We start from the raw sequence: 21,550 nt of genomic DNA, 5'->3' as shown, positions 1-21,550 counted from the left end.
GCTCTATTTAGTTAAATGGAAAAATCCATAATCAATGCCTTAAATGCCTTGCCCACAATCATTTATCAGCTATAACTATTTTATGAATAAAATGTCTCAGTCATTTGTAGAAAAAGTATAGACTCCAAAAGCTAAAATTCCAATTTCGTCCAGGGGAAATTCCTTTGTTTGTGACCTAACAAGTATAACTATTGTCATTTTAAGAGTATGTATCTATAGAAATTATCTTGACTGTATTAATCATCTTTATATTGAAATATAGTTGTTTACACTAAGCTGGTGGAAAAGCACCCACTTTTTCACAAGAGTTTGCCTGAATAAAGAAAATTGATTTGCACCATACCAAGCCCGAGTTTTTCTTTTTTTCTTAACAGATATGAATCAAGAAAACTATAAATAGTTGAGTCTTATAAGTTGGCATTCCAGATCATGCTTGGTGGACTGCAGACCAAAACCTGTGTCTTTTATTAAATAAAAACTGATTTATTTGCTCAGAAAGAATCTGTTTCATTACTTTACATAAGGAAATCAACAATTTTTGCTACGTTATTTGTTTTATAAAAGTTGATTTCTTTGCACAGATCTCTGTTTCATTACTTTGCATTGGGAAATCAACAATTTTCCCCTACATGTTATTTTTTCAAACTCATATTTTTTTTAGAATATATATAACTAGATTTTTTATACTAAAATGAATCTTGCCTCTGGATTTTAGGGTAAAAGATTTTCTGATTCTTTCCTAGACCCAGCCTTATGGTAGCTTCTTAATCACAAGATCACGCAGTACTTATGATGATTCCCAATGTAGTCAACTTAGTCCATTTAATTGTTCACAGCCAAGTGAAATGAAGTCAGAATGCCACTTAAAATAATCTGATTTTAATTTCTCTGAAAAGAAATAATAAAAAACTAGATGTGAACATGCTCTATCAAAGTTGTTCAATTAGACTTCATATCTCAATGAGTTGCAAAGACTTTTTCATATCATTTGTTTCTTGGAATGACAAAGTATTATGCAGTTCCATAACATTTGGCTTGAGACTGCATAGGGTTGATATTATTCTCTTTTTGTGTTGGAGACAACAAGGTCAATGCCAGAGACTTATTGATTTCATTTTACACTTAATTTTGCATCATCAAATTCAAAAGGGAATTTAAAATGCTGAGAGGATAGTTATAAAATGGATATTCATTTTAAAGTGAAAAGCAATTACAAGGCTAAGGTGCAATTTGATATGAAAGGCAATAAAATTTTTCATGGACGGGAAGGTTGAAGAGGAATTCAAGTCAATTACTTAGCCAAAAATGTCAATCACTTTGTTGTATCATCAAATATATATTAATCATTGGGGATGGCTAGGTGGCACAGTGGATAGAGCACCAGCCCTGGAATCAGGAGTACCTGAGTTCAAATCTGACTTCAGACACTTAATAATTTCCTAGCTGTGTGGCCTTGGGCAAGCCACATAACTCCATTGCCCTGCAAAAAATAAATAGATAGATAGATAGATAGATAGATAGATACATTAATCATATGGATATTTCCAATACTCTATTAATCATTTTCATCTCCTTAAGTAAATAATGCTCTACTTATCAAAAAGTTCTGATTTGAGCAAATAATCTGGCAGTGTAGATTAGTAAAAAATACAGTTAAGACGCTAAGTCAGGAGACCTTCTGGTTCAAACCCTGGATCCTCTATTTTAGTACATAATAAGCTTGAGCTTGAATTCTTCACTTCAAGTCGAGTTATTAACTTCAAATCAACAATGAATTCTATTTTATGAAATGCTTTTACAAAATTAAAGGACATTTAATTTAAACATCATTTATCAACATAATCATTGCCTTCATCAATAACATCATTAGTTGTAGTAGTAGCAGCATTATCTAACATTAAGAAATTTTACTGAGTATCAAAAGTATGAAGACATCTGACCTCAAAAAACGTATACTCTACAGGGGAAACAACTTACAGATAGACAAATAAGGCTAAAATGATGACCTGTTCACAAGTCAGTTTACATCTATCAGTCCAGTCTCAGTTTATAAATTAGCAAAATGAATAAAATAAAATTAGCACCAATTTTCAAGGCTTGTTGTGGAGGGTTAAATGAGAAAACTGCAAAGTACTTTGCACACCTTAAAATGTCATATAAATGCTACTCATTATCATTATTGTTATTATTGCTATTGTTATTGCAATAGGATAGAAGTTATCTCAGACATCTAATCCAAGCAATCACCTATTTTGTGAATGAATCCTAGAACTGATATTTAACCTATTTTTAAAAGCTAGGCAAGAACAAAATAAAAATAAAATGAAATAAAATTTTAAACTTCCATCTTTTATTTCTTGCTACATAACTATATACAACTTTATATGGTCATAAATTTCCTGGGTGATCCTATATATGCAATTTTTTGCATAAATGATAACTGGACATATAGACATGGGACACCATGAAGTATTAAACTGGGCCAGAAACTGGTTCTCTGTTTCTTAAACTGGGGGGGACTATGAATTTTTTTTGAAAAAATGATTATTTGAATATATAATTGTTTCCATTTACAATCCTTTATAGATTTAATATACACATCTATGTATTTCATGTTAATACACATATACATACATTTTGTATATATATGTATAAATCTACATGCACATGTATGTATTTATCTGTCCATTCTGGAAAGGTCTACATTGTTTTCATTAGAGATCAAGTGTCTTTATGACACAAAAATGATTACATGGGATTTCAAAGGCTGTATTTTTATAAAATTTGTAATCACAAAATCAATGAGAAGATTTTAATGGGTTTGTGTTGAGCTCAGTTAATGGTGAAAACAAAAAAAATATGCAATTGAGATTGTTCTCTTTATTATTTTTAATTACTGTAACATTTCTACAATAAGTGCCTATAATTCATTTCTTCTCACTCTTAATTATCAGCAATTTCCCTTCAAACTTCATCATTAAATCAAGAATCCTTACTGCAGAAAAAAGTATTCTATTCTCAATCCTCATCCTTCTCAAATTCTTTGCAATTTTGACATTCAATTATACTTTTAATCACATTTTTCTCTACTCAGTTTCTTCTAATCTGACTTCTTAGTCTCTTTGGTGATTCTTATTTCATAACATGCTCATAATTTCCATGGAGAAGTACATAAAGTACTGGAAGACCTGAATTCAAATTCAACCTCATACATTTACTGTGTGACTTTAGGTTAAGTCACTTGTGATTTCTCAGTTTTATCAGTAAAATGGGAATGAAAAATCAATTATTTTTAATAGTTCCTCTGAGGATCAAATGAAATATTTGTAAACAACTTAGCATATTGTGTGATACTTAGTAGATGCTATCTTAATGTTATTGTTATCACCACCATCATTTATTCATTCATTTATGTTTATTTAACCATTTTATTTATTCATTCACTTGCCCATTTGTGCATTCATTTATTTTATATTTATTTTGACACAGATGTTTATCAATATTCATTCCTGTGGTCTCTCCTCTTCTCCCTCTATCCTATTTCACTTTGTGGTCTCATTAATTCATGGATCCTATCTATGCTGATGATTTCCCCATTTCCTTATCCAACCTTAATCTATCTCCTAACATCAAGTCTCTTATCTACAACTGCCTACCAAATATCTGAAACTCTTTGTCCTGGAAACATTTTAAATTCATCAATTCAAAAAATGACTTCATTATTTTTCCCCTCCTAACTTTTTTTTTTCCTAAATTATCTAGGACATTGGAAAGCACCCCACTCCTCCCAGTCATCCAGGCTCACAAAAAAGGTGTCATCCTTGGCTTCACAAATGGCCCAGTCTTCCTCTCCAGAATGTATTCTGTCACCCAGCATTGTTGATTTTACCTTTCTCTTTTGCGAGCTATTATTTTCAAGTCCAGTGTCTCAATTTGTCATGCCTGTACTAATGTTATAGCTTTGATTTGTCTCCATGCTTCAAGTCTCTCTTCACTCTATTGAGTCATATACTCAGCTATTAAACTGATTTTCCTTGAGGACAACTGACCATATTATCCCTTTCCCAGATTCAATCAACTCCAGTGGCATCACTTTACCTCTAGGTTTGAATACAATTTGCTCTAGGATTAAATACAATATGCTCTGTTTAACATCTCTTCAAAGCTTGCTCCCTTCCTATCTGTCCAGTAATCTGATTCATGCTGTAGTCCAATGATTCTGGTCATTCAGATGTTTTTCACACTTGATATTCTCTCTAATTTGTATATTTTCACCCTTTGCCCAGATTTTTCCCCCACTACATTTTGGTCTCCTGGCTTCCCTGATTTTCTTCTTAGCTAGTCCCCTCCCTGATCCTTCTGTGAGAATCCTTTCCTAAAGATCCAGTGTTTTATTGCCTTTCCTCATAAGTTATTCTAAATATCTCTAGAACATTTGCAAATGGTTACTGGCAAGTAAACTCCTTCAGAGAAAGGACTTTTTTTTTCTTTTCACCCTTTTTAATTGTATCCCTATACTTAGCAAAGTGATTGGGTCATAATAGGAATGTAATAATTCTTTGTTTTCCTTTTTTCCTCTGAGTTGAAAAGGGGAAAGTCCACCAAGGAAGGGGTATGTGTCAGGTCTTCTCCAGGACTCTCAGCCCCCCCATCCCTGCAGTCCATCCCCCTTCTCATGTATCAGGTCAACTGACTAGGGTGGGCCCAGGTGTCCCCTTCTCTGCAGCCCAGTCATGAGGGGTTTCTCTCATGGCAAGGATCCAGTCTCATGGCCTCACTGGCCAGTAGAGTTGAACGCCTTCCTCCCCAGTTATCCTGGATGAGGCGAAGGGGTGATGTCCATGGAAATATTGGGCCTCAATGGTTGTCTCTTCTGGATTTTAGTGTCTGCAGTTCTTGGGGGAGCCATGGAGAGTGACACCCAAGAGGTCATTTTTCCCCATGCTCCAATGTCAAGGAGTGGGGTTTTGTTGGTAAACCTTGTGCCTGACCCAGGGCTGGTAGTGTTCTGCCCTCTCTCCCCGAGCCCAGGAGGCATGCCTCCTGCATTCATTCACTTTGTCGAGGTCCTGTCTCCTTTGCCATTGAGGCTCTTCGGGGTTCTAAGTCTGCAGATTTGAGGGAAATCATTGCCTAATCCCTATCGAGTGGGCTTTCTAGAGCACTGTCGTGCGAGGGCCCTGAGGTCCCTCCCCTTCTGTATGCTCTGAGCTGCAGTGCGGGGGACTGTCAAAGTGGGGAGACCACAAAGTGCTGTTTCCTGGGCCTTCCTGACTAATTGAGCATTTCTGCTATCTACTCCTCATCTCTACCTGGTTGAGCCCGGCTTGTATCAAAGATTAAGTCCTCCAAGACCAAAGAGACACAGCCGGTATAGTGAACCTGTGAATGGCTCACTAGATCAGTTACTTTGTCCCTTTGGTCCCTCACTCCCTCCTACTTGGATAATATGTAATTCTAGAGCTAATACATGCCAAGTACTGCCCAGGGATTCTTTTCCCCATGGGATTGGGACCCTGGGGAAGGTGCATTTATCAGACCAAAACCATTCTGGTTTTCCTCAAGCAAGGGTAAGGGTGTCCTGATTGTTTAGGTGACTCTAGATAAACACTGGTCAATACCATGCTGCCATGGCAAGGATGACCCATTCCTATGAGCTGTTTTTATTTTTATATTTATATTATATTATTATATTATTATATTATATTATATTATATCATATTATATCATATTATATCATATCATATCATATTATATTAATTTTTATTTTTTTAGATTTTTCAAGGCAATGGGGTTAAGTGACTTGCCCAAGGCCACATGGCTAAGTAATTACTAAGTGTCTGAGGTCAGATTTGAACCCAGGTACTCCTGACTCCAAGGCCGGTGCTCTGTCCACTGTGCCACCTAGCTGCCCCTCCTATGAGCTTTTGATGGTACTTGCAATTCCTCCCTTGGTCACCTTGAGTGCTGGGTAATCAGGATTTGAATCTGGAGATAGAGTTTGAGAAACTCGCTATCACATTCTAGGAAGGCAATTGTAATCTGTAAGAAGCCCAAAGGAGTCCCTGGGAGAATTCTTTTAGTGAACAGCCCTATGAATGGCAAGCAGAAATAGTTTTTGTGTGGGCTCAGGTGTCTTGCTGATATGGGTATATTTATGAATAGCTCAACTATATGAAAGGAAAGGCTACATTGATTAGACAATCAGGTTGTCACATATTGTCATCAGATATCACAGTGTCTTAGTCTTTCTAGAGGAAGTGAAATTAAGGCCAAGAGACTCCTGAAGCAGCCCGACCAACTCCGATAGTCTTGTTCCCTATAATACAGACTATGGGATGGAAAGATTTTGGTAAAGGAAAGTGAGAATGATGCCTTGTACAAATGTAATTGTGCAACTCACATCAGGAATCACTTGAATGCTTGGTGTGATCCTCTTGAATACCAAAAGACTAGTAGTAATCATGATAACTCATTGTTTACTCACTATGCTACTCAACAGGGCACAGAGATAAAGTATGTGTTGGCTTTCTGAGTTCATCTAGTCTCCTAGTGAATCATGAAAATCAAATTCAGTATACCTGCCACTTTTCCATTCCCATTTTTTGGGCATCAATAACATTTTCAAGTAGAAGTTTATGTAACTGAAACTATTCTTAGTATCTTCTACGCATCATTAGACTTCTTTTTCAAATTGTATTTATTTTCTAATTACATGCAAAAATAGCTTTCAGAATTTATCCTTTTCTAAGTTTTTGAGTAGCACATTTTTCTACCACCCTCCCTGCCATCCCCTTGGTAGCAAACAATCTAAGTTGTATATGTGTAATCATGTTTAAGACGTGTCCATATTAGTCATACTTTTAAAAAAGAATTAGAAATAAAGGGAAATATTTTTAAATTTTTTATTTTATTTTTCCAAATAATGCAAAGGTAGTTTTCAACATTCATCCATTTGCAAGTTTTTTGACCACCCTCTGCTAACTACCCCCTCTCCATGGTGGTGAAAAATATGGTAAAAGTTGCAAATGTGCAATCGTGTTTAACATGTTTCCATATTAGTCATGTTGTGAAAAAGAAATTGGAAGAAAGGGGGAAAACCATGAGATGTTTTAAAAAAATAACCAGAGCATGCTTTGCTCTGCCTTCAGATGTCATAATTTTTTTTTCTCTGGATGTGGAAGGCATTTTCCACAAGTCGTCTCTCAGGATTGTACTTGACCACTAAACTGGAAATACATCCCTCAGATTTCCCTGAAAGGAACTGCATCCCTCAGAATTGATAAGCTCACAACAGTATAGTGTTTTGTTGCTTTTTCTCACTCAGCATCAATCTATGCAAGTCTTTTCCATGCTTCTCCAAAGTTTGTCTGCTAATGATTTCTTTCAGAACAATAGTACTCCATCAAATTTATAAACCATAACTTGTTCAGCTATTCCCCAATAAATAGGCATCCTCTCAAATTTTTTTTTATTTTTTACCATCCCAAAAAGAACTGCTATAAATATTTTTGAACATGTGAGACTTTTACTTCTCATAGCTGCCTCCCTCAAACTGGCCTCTCTTTTCTCAACCCTTTTCACTTTTCTCTTTTCCATTTCCCATTTTATTCCATTTTCCTTTTATTTTCCCCCTCTCTCTTTTTCATCATCCCTTTCTTCCTTTTTCTCCCTTCCATGTTAGACACCCTGCTTCTGTGTAGGATATGATATATATTTCTTAACCTAGTTGAGAATGTATTCCCTTTTTGCTCCAAATTGTTGAAAGTAAGCTTTACTCATTGTTCATATCCTCCCTTCTTTCCCTCTACCATAATACATCCTTTGTGCCTCTTCATGTGGTGTTATTCAACCTCTGCCTTCTTTTCCTAACTTAGCTATAAAACAATTAGGAAATGAAAAAAGACTATCTTGAACCCACTCTCTTTCTCAAAAGAGATTTCTTTCAGTTGTCCTGATGGAAGTACAGTTCTTATGAGTCATAAGCATTCCTTATGTCATAATTAATTTATACTGATACTTCCTTTCCAAATACTCTCACCTCCAACTGTCCCAATAAAAATACAGAAATCAAGAGCTACGTTTGATGACATCACAGTCAATTTATACTCATAGTTTCTAAGTATGCTCCTTTTAACTGTTCTAAGAGAAATAGAAATTTCAAGAAATACAAGCATTGTCTTCCTGTGTAGAGGTGTATACAGTTTAGTATTATTGACTTAACATTTTTATCCCTTTCCATTCACCTTTTCCACAGCACTTGAGTCATTGAAAATCAAATTTTATGTTCAGTTCTAGTCTTTTCATCATGTAAATATTAAAGTTCTCTATTTCGTTGAAAATCCATTTTAAATATGAGCTAAATTTTCAAATATATTTTTTCAACAAGCTCTTAGCTTATCTTTACAATGAAGTTAATATTTATCAATGGGTATTTTGACTTTTGAAGATAAAGCCATTTTTTTTCATAGATTTTCTTTACCCCTATAACTTGATTTTGAGTCACAGTTGTTGTCATTTTTATAGAAGCCTTTTTCCTTATCTTCATCATGAACACTGCAAAACAAGATTATGGAGTAGTCATGAAATCATATTTTATGTTGTCTTGGAGTTACAGTGGAACAAAATCAAAGGAGTTTGACTCTCCAGGGAACAGCTATAATGCATTATTCTATTTAACCATCATTCTTTGTTTTCCAGTTATATTACTAAGGAACAATACTGACATGGGTCATTTCTTTTAAAAGTGGATAAATATATAGCTGATTAGAAAAAAATCTTATTTTTAGATTATATGATACTCTGCTTCCCTTTACACCACAGTTCTACTACATATCTGTAACCAAACTGGATCAAATGCCCTTTTTTCATTGCTTAATAAGTTTCTTAAACAAGCAATTCTTCATGTAATGACCAATCTCCTGGTAATAAAATATTTAGTAATTAGAAGCCTTCAACAAACATTTATGGAGGCAGTTCTGGAGATAGGCTACAGATTTGTACTATGATTATAATGTGGTTATACCTTGTGATTCCAGTTGACACTGAAAGCTTTCTCTTTAAAAAAAAAATCTAGCACTTACCTTGATGCCAAGATGTTTCTGAGTGCACTTGGGAGGGTGAGTGTGGGGAAAGTCACACGTGTTGAGAGATCTCAATGCATGATTCCCTAAAAATGAATTTAGAGATACAGCTTAGACGTATGCTTTATGCCAATAAGCAATTTAGATTTCATGGACAGCTGGGGCATCTCTAAATTTGGCAATTGAAGAAAGAGAAACATTGTAACTGTTAGAATATAAAGATTTAATGTATTTTCTGAAAATTTCTGAAAAATACCTGGTTTGAAAAAAATGAAAGCTACAGCAGAATTATTTCAACAATTGTATAAACAAGTATTCTAGAGCTATAAGGGGAAAAAGAAATCTCTCAATTGTGTTTGAAAACACAATTGTGTTTTAAGGGGTTTAAAAAGGCACAATTGATTTTATGGGGTTTAAATAGCAAGTCAATTGACAAATTGTTTCACTTTAGTACAATATATCATTTTCAAACTACAGAAACAGTAAAGTGTTTCCAAAGTACTAGTTATAATTCAGATATCATGTTTTAATTTTGTATGGCAGGAGTTAATAATCTTTTGTAATATTTTTTTTCTGATGGTGATTGAGTTAACTATGCCATCCTTAATTTTTGGGTTGCACATTTCATACATTTTTGGTAAAGGAAGAGTAATAGGATATATAACTGAGACAGTGCACCACACCCAAACATTATTGGTGGCTTCAAATACATTCTAGAGTCTGCACCAAATAAGTTCATAATTAAATAAGAAATGTTTCCTTCATTTGATATTTGTAGTGAATCCATAATGAGTTCTCATGTAAAAGATCTTTTCTTTCAGGTTCAAAAATTCCCAGGACCTCAAAGCTGGAAGAGATCCCAGAAGTCATGTGGTCCAAACCAAAGAGGAAGAAAATTTCTCTCTATTATATTATCTCTATTGCCAAATGATCATTCATTCTTTACTTAAATATATCAAGAACACAGGAAGATATATTTTCAGAGGCAGTGTATTTCAAATTTGCAGTTATTATAATGAGTAATTTTCAGCCGTTCCCCTTAACTAAAATTCAAATATGTCTAACTTATACCCATTGTTCCCTCTTCCTTTTACTGAAACTAAGAATAATTCCTATTAAATTCCTTAAATGACAGTTTTGTAGAGCTTTGCCATGGTTACAGTGACTTCACTTTAAAAATTGTAGTGACATATTAAATGGACATGATAGTACACATCTATTATCCTTTCCTTGAGAAAATCTGAGATTGGAGATCTGAGAATCCTGAGTTGGAAATTAAGAATTTTCTAACAAAATTGGGGCTAAAGATGATTAAGTATTCACACTAAGTTTTTGGAACTTATTTGGTATACTCCTTGGAGTAAAAGCATGCCATCAAACATGCTATAATTTAGTTGACTTCCTTTTTTATCTTTTGGGTCGTTGTATGAAATTTTCAGATAAATCCATACCTTCATTGCTTCTTTCATGATCTCATTTTAAACATATATATATATATATATATATATATATATATATATATATATATATATATATATATATATATATATATATATATCTTTTCAAATTTTTAAGGGGAGGGGAACCTGGACCAAGTTGGAAATGCAATAGTTCAAAGAATCAACGATGGTCAGAAAAGAGTTCATACTAGTCAGTGGCCATCATTATACTTTCAAACCTAAGAGACAAAGGAACATGTAGGCTCAAAAATTTACATCAATAAAAGCAAAAAAAAAATTAGATAGAGTGTTTTATTTTTGCCACTCTCAGAAACTTGAGAAATTATTTTCCAGATTGAGAATATGTGGCTTTGAAACACATCACCTATTTTACTATGATTCATATGAATTATCAGAAAATAAAATGCTGAAAATTGAAAAACAAAATCTAATCAAAACTTTCATTTTATAGATGAATTTTTCTGAGACTAAGCAAGATTGACTATCACAAGGTCAAACAGGAAGTAAATAGAAGAGATGAAATTAGAACTCTGGTCCTCTTTTTATCTCTTTCCACTGTTTCATATTACCCAGGTTACTTATAATGTAACTTTCTAATGCCTGTTTCTATAGTCCTACAAAAAATTACATTTAAATGTTTCCTTGCTACCAGTACTATACTATCATTAGAAGAATGATGATGATAATAAGCTAACAATTTATTACATATATGGAACTGTCCTCAGAATAATTCTTGTATGTAAATAGTGCAAGTACAGTTGATGATACTGAGACCCAGGAAACCTAAGCAATTCTTTTGTAGAAACAGATTCAATAAGTCAAGATATACAAATTTTTTGATTTTTAGTTCAATTTTATTTTCCATGTCTCCATGCTGACACTAACAATGCAAGTTGATGGCATGGGACCTTGGTTAGAACTAGCCTGATGGTTTTTAAAATAGGAATAAAAATTGAAAAATAATGCAAATAAGAAATTAGACTAAAGAACCAGATACTTGGTATGATACTCTATACATTTAAATGTAAAACTTTAATGAGTTAGTATATTTTTCAATGGTGAATTCGATTCAAATAATTTTAAAAATCAAACATGTGGGGGCGGCTAGGTAGCGCAGTAGGTAAAGTACTGGTCCTGGAGTCAGGAATACCTGAGTTCAAATCCGGCCTCAGACACTTAATAATTACCCAGCTGTGTGGCCTTGGGCAAACCACTTAACCCCATTTGTCTTGCAGAAATCTAAAAAAACATCAAACATGCTGAAATTTAGTTGCCTTCCTTTTTATCTTTTGAGTCCTTCTTTGAATTTTTCAGATAAATCCAAAATTTCATTGAGACTTTCAAGATCTAAATTTAAACATATATATGTATGTATATACAAATCTTTTTCTTTCCTTTTTAAATTTTTTTCTGATTATGAAAAGGGTTCATCATAATTCTAAGGATATGATGAAAATTGCAATCCACAAATAGAGATCCAAAGGGCTCAGAGAATGAAGCATTTTTTCCCTCTCAAAATCTAATTTTACAATCAAATTCTATGTCATTTACATCTGAGTTTAAATTTGCATCATTGCATTACTTCTTTTAAGGAGACTCATAATGTTAACCATCTCATGTATAGTGAGATTAAATGTTTGATTACTAGCAAATTATTGATAAGCATCAATTAGTAGGGAGGAGAGGATTTTGATATGTTATGGACCTTCCCAGGCTCCAAAAAATCAAATCATAAAAACATCTTCATAGTCTTCCTATATGTAATGTCAACTTTGTGCCCAAGGGGGTAGGTTATATCTTTTAGCTGTCTCTATAACAATGATAAAATCTTAGATTTATTGTGAACCAATTCTGCCTTATCTCTCATGACATCACAATTTAGGTTAGACTTTAAAGGGCATATCTCCTAGACTGAATATTTTTCAATCACCCAACAAGTTCTAAATCAAAAAAAAAAAAAGAACAAAACTTTTATAGATACTTCAAAAGTACCTGGAGTTATTACTCATTAGTGGCTTAATTTCAGAGATGAATTTCTCTTTATCTAATGCTTTTTTTTGTGATGAGTCAGGGACCTCCCCTTCCACCTTAAATACAACCTATTAATAGGATGTAGGAAGTTACTCCAGTAGTCTCTTCTATAACTGTGACCATGTTCTTATAATTTCTCCAATCAACCCACTTTGACCCATGGTCATTTTTTGTTAAGAGTGGGAAACTGACTGTCAACAGGACCTAGATGTGCCAGAAATATTCTTTATCCCCAGTCCCTGTAACCCTTGTTCACATTATCCTACTGAAAGGGTATGTTCTCCATCCATCTCTAGCCAAGATCTTGTCATCTTGCTAAACAATATTTTCCTTGTTTTTTTTTTTTTAATAGTACCTGACTTTTCTGAGAACAGATCGTGAACATAAAACCATTTAACTGGATGGAGAAATCATACTGATTTAGATCACATTTCTAATTAAGAATGGTAAGCTTCTAAGGAAATGGGAATATATCCTGGGATGATAAGATCATTGTCCAACCCCTTTTTTATTTTTCATGAGAAAACCTAGACACAGGAAGATTCAATCATTTTTTTTTTAAAATCACCCTATACAGAAACAGAATTTGAACCAAAGTCAACTGACTCTAGGAAGAGAACAAATAATTCAAAAGGTCTCCATGTTCAACTGTATGTCTAAACTACAGTGGGAGAAATAACATACATAGATATCAGCTCAATGACCCTAGATTTGTTTCAGCTTGATTCACAAATAATTACTTTACTTGGTAGGTACAATTAACATCCATCCCTAGACTGGAGGAGAATTTACAATTTAATGTAATCCTTGAAGCGATAAATACATGCCTAATCAGGGTTAATGTAATGCAGTTGCAAAATAAACATTTGATTAGTGCATTTAAATTTCAATGTAATAAGTAACTACCAAATTAATTAGGAAGGAAAGTACATTTGACATGGGTCTGACTGAGAAAATTTGCTATTACACAGAAAAAAAAAAGGTCTTATGGTAGGGTAGTTTTGGGGCCTTTTTGGTCTTTACAAAAAAGTATAGATGACTTAATAATTGAAGCCTTATAAACAAATTATATAGTCAAGTGATCTTGGGGAAGTTTATTCAATGTAGTCTTTTAAACGTGTGATTAGAGATAGAACAATCTCTAATGAAAATTTCTTATAAAAGAAAATTAGAAGACACTAAATTATCCTTCCTGTCTGGAGAGAACATATAATTCATTTACTGGTTTTTCCTTTAAATTCCAGCTTCTCTTTATGAGAGACCAACACTCATTCAAAGCCTTTGTGCATAAGAAGCGCTTTTCTAGTAGTGAAATTGAACTGCCTCCATCTTATATGTTATTGGTCAAAGCAATGTAAGCAGACTGAGGAAACATCAAGAATGATCAAACAAATGAGTGATGGTAAACTCAGAGAATGTTCCAGGCCCTAGACCAGACACCTCAGTCTATTTTCAAAGATAAATATTTTAGTTATTGCTCCAATTTTCTTGTATCATATTTCTTTCTCTCTACTACGTTTTTTCACACTGTTTCCTCTTAGGGCTTAGGGATTACCAGTGAAGGTAAAGGGAAAAGAAAGCATACCTCACTAAATAAAAAAAATTTAGGGAAAAAATAAAGTCACACCAGTATCAATTGGTCCTCTCATTTTCCAATAAGAGGTGTACTGATGCTTCATATAGTTTCTCAGGTTTTTGTGTGAATGGTGATGTTTAACTGCCTCAATGCATATATGTAATCAGGTAATGCATATATGTAATCAGGTATAGCAGAAAATATTTTTAAGTGGATAAGAACAGTTACTGGGGAGGGCTGTGTTGATTATAACAATTCTGAGATATTAATAAAGATAGGGAAATGGATGAGGATAAATAACAAGACAATGAAAATAATGATTTTCTTTAAAGCTTAAAATGAAAGAAAAATTGGCATTTAATGAATTTTCATCAAATTTTCTATATGAATTCCCTCTAACCAAGGGGGGATTCAAAGAGGAATACCATCACCACCATCATCAACTCTACTGCCACTATCACCATCACCGCCATCAACATTATGATGAATTGAATTTTTCATAAATAACTTCCTGGGCAATCTTCACTTCATTTAGCAATAGTAGGGGCTGACATTAATATCTTCTACTGAACTTTGTAAGTTCCTCCAATATTGACTTGCTATTCAAGAAGTATAATAAATGGCTAAAATGCAAAAAAAAAAATACCTTCCAAGGGTGACATTGTCATGAAGTAAACTAACAACACTGGCAAAGAAGCAGAGAGCAAGTGACTGAGTTAAATAAATTTGTTTTGAGATATGGTGGGTTTCTTGTAAATGATACAAGATGAGGCATGTAAAAAAAGTACATTTTAAGGATATTGGACTTATAGATTTAAGGATATTGGACTTATAGATTAATGCAAATCTTATAAGAAAACGTTAGAAATATGCAACTTTATCAGTTATCAAATAAATCTTTCTTTGAGCAGTGAGAATTGTAAGCAATTCACTTCTCATCATAAATTATCAGATGACATAATAGAAATTATCTTGGAAAACATGAAAAAAGTTTGGATAGAATCAGAGATTTATTGTAAAGCAAAATGTTATCCACAAATACGCAGAGATAATATTAAGTCACATAATTTTAAAATATTTAAATAGATATTGCTACAAATAATACTCAGAGCTTTTACGATATAGTCATAGTAAGAGAAATCTTAGTCATGTGAGGAAAAAGGAAACAGATCATTTCCAATATCTGTAAGTAGAATGGTTTCAATGTTACTAACACTGATATAATTAACCTTCCCCACTATTATCTGGTAGCATAAAGCATAAAAGATCAAATTTAGAATTTTCTCCTGGTCAAGTTTGTTTTGAACTCCACAGAACATTATTATAGGAAGGGAAATATAGTTTCTCCATTTGTAAAATAAGTGAGTATATATAAATGTAAAAATATGCATTTTTTCTTTTCTAATGGATATTTTGCATTCTCAGAACGTTGCTCCTACTCTTCATGACAAAATCATGCGTTTGTCAACAAGTATATTCTATAAATAAGAAAATTTTTAAAAAGATTTGACATTTTTAAAAGACTTTTGAATAACAAGGTTGGATGAGGAAAGTACAAAAATACTCATTAAGTTATTATTTTATGTCTACATCAGTATTCTTAAAGAGGGGAAAAAATCAAGTATTGAAGCATTGTTTTTGAAATTCCTCCTGAAAATTTACCATATACATTCTGGAGGTGATGACATGTTCTCAATAGCTTTTAAAGAATATGAAACTTAAAACAAAAACCATAATGTAACATTTAGTTTTTAGTGGGAGTATGCCGAGTTAGGGCTATGTGTAATCTGTATTTTAAACCATTTTGCTTTTATTTTAAAAAAGGGTATTTTTCTACAAGCGATACCTTAATTTTGATAGCTATTATAATCAACTCTTTCAGAGATGTGTAAATTGCCTTTCAAAAAAAAAACAAGAATAATCTTCATTTGGATAAACTCTCTATGCTTCAAACTCCAGTGTACATTAATATTTTTTGCTGCACATAAAAGTTAAAAAAATTTCTGGATGGTTAACTCTGATTTTTATTCTAGCATGAGTACAACATAATCATACTGAGATGATTTTGTTAAATTTTGAATGTCAATTACTACATTAGGGTGTTTTATAGTTAAATCGAGCTTTCTCAAAATGGTTTCTCAGTGAATGGCTTCCTTTTATAGCTTTGTTATTCTGTACTAAGAAATAATGAGATATGAAATACTTCTGGGCAAGTTAATATGATGTGTAAGGGGTTTCTTTATTAAAAGGATATCAAAATACTTTACCCCTGCATTTTCTACATTAAATCAAAAACTATAAAGAATATTGCATTTTATATATAATAATTACATAAGTGATATATTTTATATTTGGACTATATACAATGTGAATTTACACATGTGTATTCATGTTTTATATATGTTTCTTTCTTTATATCTTTATGTATGTTCATGTGAGCAATTATATCATATAAACATAGAATAATGACTGATTAGGTGAATTTTAAAGGAAACTGATTTTATTCTCTCCAATTATTTTTTTAAAATTTGCCATTAGTTTTTCTTTTGCCTCATTGTGTGATAAATTTAATGTTTTCTATTCTTTTTGTTTTTTCATATGCTTTTCAATTTATAAACAGATAACCTCTGAACTTTAGCAGCAAAATTAGAATTATGGAATATAAAACTTAATGGTATTGAAACCCTACCTTACCTCATTTTTTAATACAAGAGAACTGAGGGCTGAGAAGAGAAGTGACTTGGAATTCAGGCAGAATTGTAATCTAGATTATTTTACTCCTAACAGTAAACAATTTCTAAAAATGAGACTACCTCTTTCTTTTTATGTCCCAGAAAAACTATAATCCTTTTTTTTAGATTAGTGGTTGTTTTGTTATTCCATCTGCCATTTAGAAAAATATATTGCTACCTGACACACTATTTTTTTCAGTTGTTTGACCATAAATTCTTTGAAATTAGAGATCTAATTTTAGGAATACTTTCCCTCTTCCTTATGATTTTAGCAGAGTATGATATTCTGCAATTCTCTGCTGATTTTGTATTTGTGCAAATGAGTTTCTCTCAATGAAATTATGGAGAATAATATTCATACTAGAGTCCCTTTAAAATAAAATTTAAGTGAAATTCTTTGAGCAAAAGTTTAGTCTCTCACAATTTGCATTTTTCATTATGCAGAACCTCTATAGTGGGCAAGTTTTAAATTGTTGGCATTCACTTTTTTCCCCTATCCAAAACAGGTTGTCCCCCCAACCCCTTTACATTGCTAGCATTTTCTCTCCCAAGATTAAATTCAATAGGTGAAACATATCCTGCCTCAAAAAGACTCTTCAATTGGATTTAAATTTGTTCTTTAAAATATGAGAGTTTTGTTATGCAAAACCCTATTAGAAACCTGTACAGATAAATGGAAAAAAAAAAGGAGAGATGCTCCGGAATAAATATATACAGCTTGCTGCCATTTAATAATTTATATTCACCACTTGGAACTTTTCATTATTTGCTGAAAGCATGAATATGCTTATTGCAGGAACAGAGAACGGAGGATTAAACTTTCCTTCATGAGCTCAGCAGATATATTTTATAAATGATTTTAGATAAAGGAACTATATGTAGCAAATTATATATATATATATATATACCTGTATGTATGTATATATGTATGAAAGAGAAGAACCCTGATTCCCCATGAATATATATTTTTTTTAGGTTTTTGCAAAGCAAATTGTGTTAAGTGGCTTGACTGAGGCCACACAGCTAGGTAATTATTAAGTGTCTGAGGCTGGATTTGGACTCAGGTACTCCTGACTCCAGGGCCGGTGCTCTATCCACTGCTCCACCTAGCCTCTCCAAAGTTATATTTTGATTTAAAGTTTCAGTTCATAGTCTGTCATAATTAAATGTCTAGACTTAGGAGCATTTAAAGTAACATCATTTAGAGAATGAATGATTCCTAAACAACAAACAAACAAGAAAACTAAAGCTTAAAACAAAGATAAACAGCTCTAAGTTGGCATGATGTAGAGAAATAGAGCAACCATTATGACTGACAATAAAAAAGCAATATACCCATAAACTTTAACACAGCAAATTATCTACTATTAGTCAGAAGAAATAAAGATAGTCAAGACTGTGACATCAAAGATATTTTAAAATGTAGCATTTTATGTTACTAGGAATTATTTATTTTTAATTATACGAAACATGTTAAATGAAATCATGGTATATTGGGATATTTAAGAGGGTCATTCTGGTGGTCAATTGTATATTAACTGAAAAATCTTAGGAAATGAAATATAACTCAGTCAATGCATTCTCAATAATAATGTACCTTAAAACAAAATGACCACCTCTGCAGGAAGCCCAGATGGCTCAGTTAATTGTATTTTATACTTGACATAAGTCACAGGTTTTTACACTTACATTTGGTAATCAATGATATTTAACAAAATTATTAAAAAGGATCAAAAAGTTTTATTTTAATTTTTCCTCAAAAGTGAAAGTCAGAGCCATTGTTTCTGCTTTAAACATAGAAGATTAAAACTCTAGTGCTAGAAGTATTAAGAAAGTTATAGCTTGAAACCAGAGATACTAGTGAATGTGGTTGCTTCTAGATCTTAGACTGAATCATGTCATGTATTGAAGTGATTTTTCAAAAGATCTTGGCCAGATCAATGTCAAGATATGAGTAGCTATTAGTAATAACATAGGTATTTTGTTCATTTGAGAATCAATAGAATTACTCAATAGCCTCAAGTCAAACCTCAAAACAGGAGAGAATGATAATGAGAGAGTAAGCAGAAGACCCACACGAAATCCTTCCTAGTATAGAACAATAAAATGGTTAGATTTCTAGCACAAGATTATTTGTATTGTTCCTATGAATTCTATAAATTTTAAACTACATATTAATTGATTTATTTTACTTACTCACATAAACAGATCTTTAGATAAGGTGAAAAGAATATGAAATATTATTTTTCTTTCCTTCATGTAATTATTTTTTCCTTGTGGAAAAAGAGGCATAGACAAAGATTTATTTCAAGAAGGAACCATAAAATTCAAATTTTCACATGACTAACTAGAAAGTTGCTTTCATTTACTATTTTTAACCAGCTCCAGATAATGAAGTTTATAGCTCTGGAATGCTAGAATCAAACATCTAGGATGCTCACAAAGTACGTATAGTACTTGTGGACCTAAGATTATTAGGGAATGCAGATGCCCAATTCATTCTCTAGCCTAATTGAGTGAATGTTGGAATGTGACTTAAAAGAGGTACAAAGTTATTGTTAGTCATCCTCTATAACTGAAATAGTTATTTCATCATTTAATCCATTTTGTTCAATTTACACCAATTCATATTTCCACCAATAGTACCTATTTACCCATAATTATGCCAACATTTGGAATTTTATGTCAGCTACATCAATCTTATGAGGTATAAATTCAAAATGGCCTTAATTTGGACTTGTCTTATTATTAGATATTTGAAATATAGAATTACTTTAGAAATAATAACAAAAGTGATGTAGTTAAAAAATCGTTTATGTTAAATATTTGCTGGTCACCCCAAAGCACTACTTCCTATTTTCTGAAACTACTTTGAATTTAACTAATTTATATATCTTGACTTAAATATAAGCAAGATCAATTTGCCAAGTTTCCAACTTCAATTTCTCTTCCCAATTCATCAAAATCCAGTGGCAAGATGACTACAAGATGACTGGCAATGGACCAAGATGCAGTGGATGACCTTGAAACCTGGCTTCTTTGATGTCTGACCAATCATGAAGCACTACATGGAAGTACTTTAACTGTCTTGATGGCCATTGGAGCACATCATTCTCATCTGCCCACGATACGGGGAAAAAAATCTTCTCATGAGTGAGTTAGACATTCCCCTCATTCAAGATTGGGTTTACAGTCTGTCGTTTATCCTCCACCTGGTGAAGTCCATGTACTGGAAGGGTTTCGTGGCTGTGGCTGCTACGTATATTTATATTAAATATGGTACATGTAAATGTAAATGTGTGTAACTATGTATTTGTTGGTCAGTCCATTAGAACAAGAATCTTTCTTGAGTACTAATTAATTTTCTTTCATTTTTTTAAATACTTGTATCCTCAGTATCTACAACAATCACCTGCATATTGTGGATTTTTAGCAGATATTTGCAATTAATCAATTATCACATTGAGTATGTGAAAGTAGGCTTAATTTATGGATCTATACAGAAGATAAACTTCTAGGTAAAGCAGTGGATAGAACATTGAGACTAGAATAGGAAGTAGCTAGTACAAAACCAATCATAGACACTTGCTTGCTGCGTGACACTGAGGAAATCCCTTTACTGTATTTTTCTCAATTCTTCATCTTTAAAATAGGAACAAAATAGAATGGAAATGGCACATCACTTTAGTATTTTATGTCATTATAGGACTAAACAATGAACCAACAATGGAGGTGATAGAGTGGTGGGAATTTGGAGCTCTAGTGAATTGATTTGAGTCAGAGGTTCTAGAGAAGAAAAACAGTAGAATAGTCTCCAATAGGTACAATTGAAATGTACCCTAGACTTCATCTAGATCAACATCTTAGCCTTACAGATGAGGAAACAAAAACTTTTATATTATATGACTTTTCTAATTAAGCAAATACAATGATGATTTTTTTTCAATAAAATGTTTCCTTTGCAATTCATTTTTTTTAAATTTTATGCAGCCTAAACTATTTTTATCAGAACAGATGAACAGGCTTCACAAGACTGCCAAAGACTTTCATGACAAAAAAAATGAATTTAGCAAGTATGTCTCAGAGAATATTCCTAGAGCTTTAAAGAGTTAAGCAGGGCAGCTAGCTGGCCCAGTGGAGTCAGGAGGACTTGAGTTCAAATGTGGTCTCAGAAAATAATTGCCTGTTTGACTTGGGCAAGTCACTTAGCCCCATTGCCTTAAATAATTTTTTCAAAAAAGAGTTAAGTGCCTTTCCCAAGATCATACAGCTAGGGACAGAATTTGAAGAGGTATTCTTGTATTAAAGACAAGATTCCTATTTCCTCTAATAGCCTGCTTTCAAGTTTGTGAAATATCTTACACATATTAGCTTCTTTGACCCTCCCAACAATCTGATGTAGCAACTATTATTACTTTATAGTTTTCAGCACAAAATGATGAGTCTTCAAGTACAGTGATCTGTGCCTTTTTCAAACAAGTATCAGAGGGTTAATTCAAATTGAGCCTTTTCAAATTCCAATTGTAAAATTCTTGTCTACTATACCATTTATACTATAAAGTCTAAAAGAGACGTGTCTCTAAATAGAACATAGAACAGTAAGTGTTGGTAAACAGATCAGGTTTGGAGGGGAAGGGAAAGGATATGTGCAGAGTAGTAAGCATGAAC

At 32.8% G+C, this 21,550-nt stretch overlaps 1 long non-coding RNA gene across 6 annotated transcripts in view; it reads right to left on the bottom strand.

Moving 5' to 3' along the window:
* Positions 1–6,933: 6,933 nt before the first annotated feature.
* LOC141490829 (uncharacterized) overlaps positions 6,934–21,550 on the bottom strand; it is a 32,619-nt gene continuing 18,002 nt past the window's right edge. For all 6 annotated transcript variants that reach the window (XR_012469365.1, XR_012469366.1, XR_012469367.1 and 3 more), the window contains 2 exons: positions 9,084–9,169; positions 6,934–8,556 (listed from right to left, as the gene is read on the bottom strand). This is a non-coding gene — a long non-coding RNA (uncharacterized LOC141490829). The remainder of the gene's footprint in view (positions 8,557–9,083; positions 9,170–21,550) is intronic.

The sequence above is a fragment of the Macrotis lagotis genome, chromosome 6 (assembly GCF_037893015.1).
Source record: "Macrotis lagotis isolate mMagLag1 chromosome 6, bilby.v1.9.chrom.fasta, whole genome shotgun sequence".
Taxonomy (NCBI): Eukaryota; Metazoa; Chordata; class Mammalia; order Peramelemorphia; family Peramelidae; genus Macrotis; species Macrotis lagotis.
This window is presented reverse-complemented; position numbering and strand designations above follow the sequence as displayed.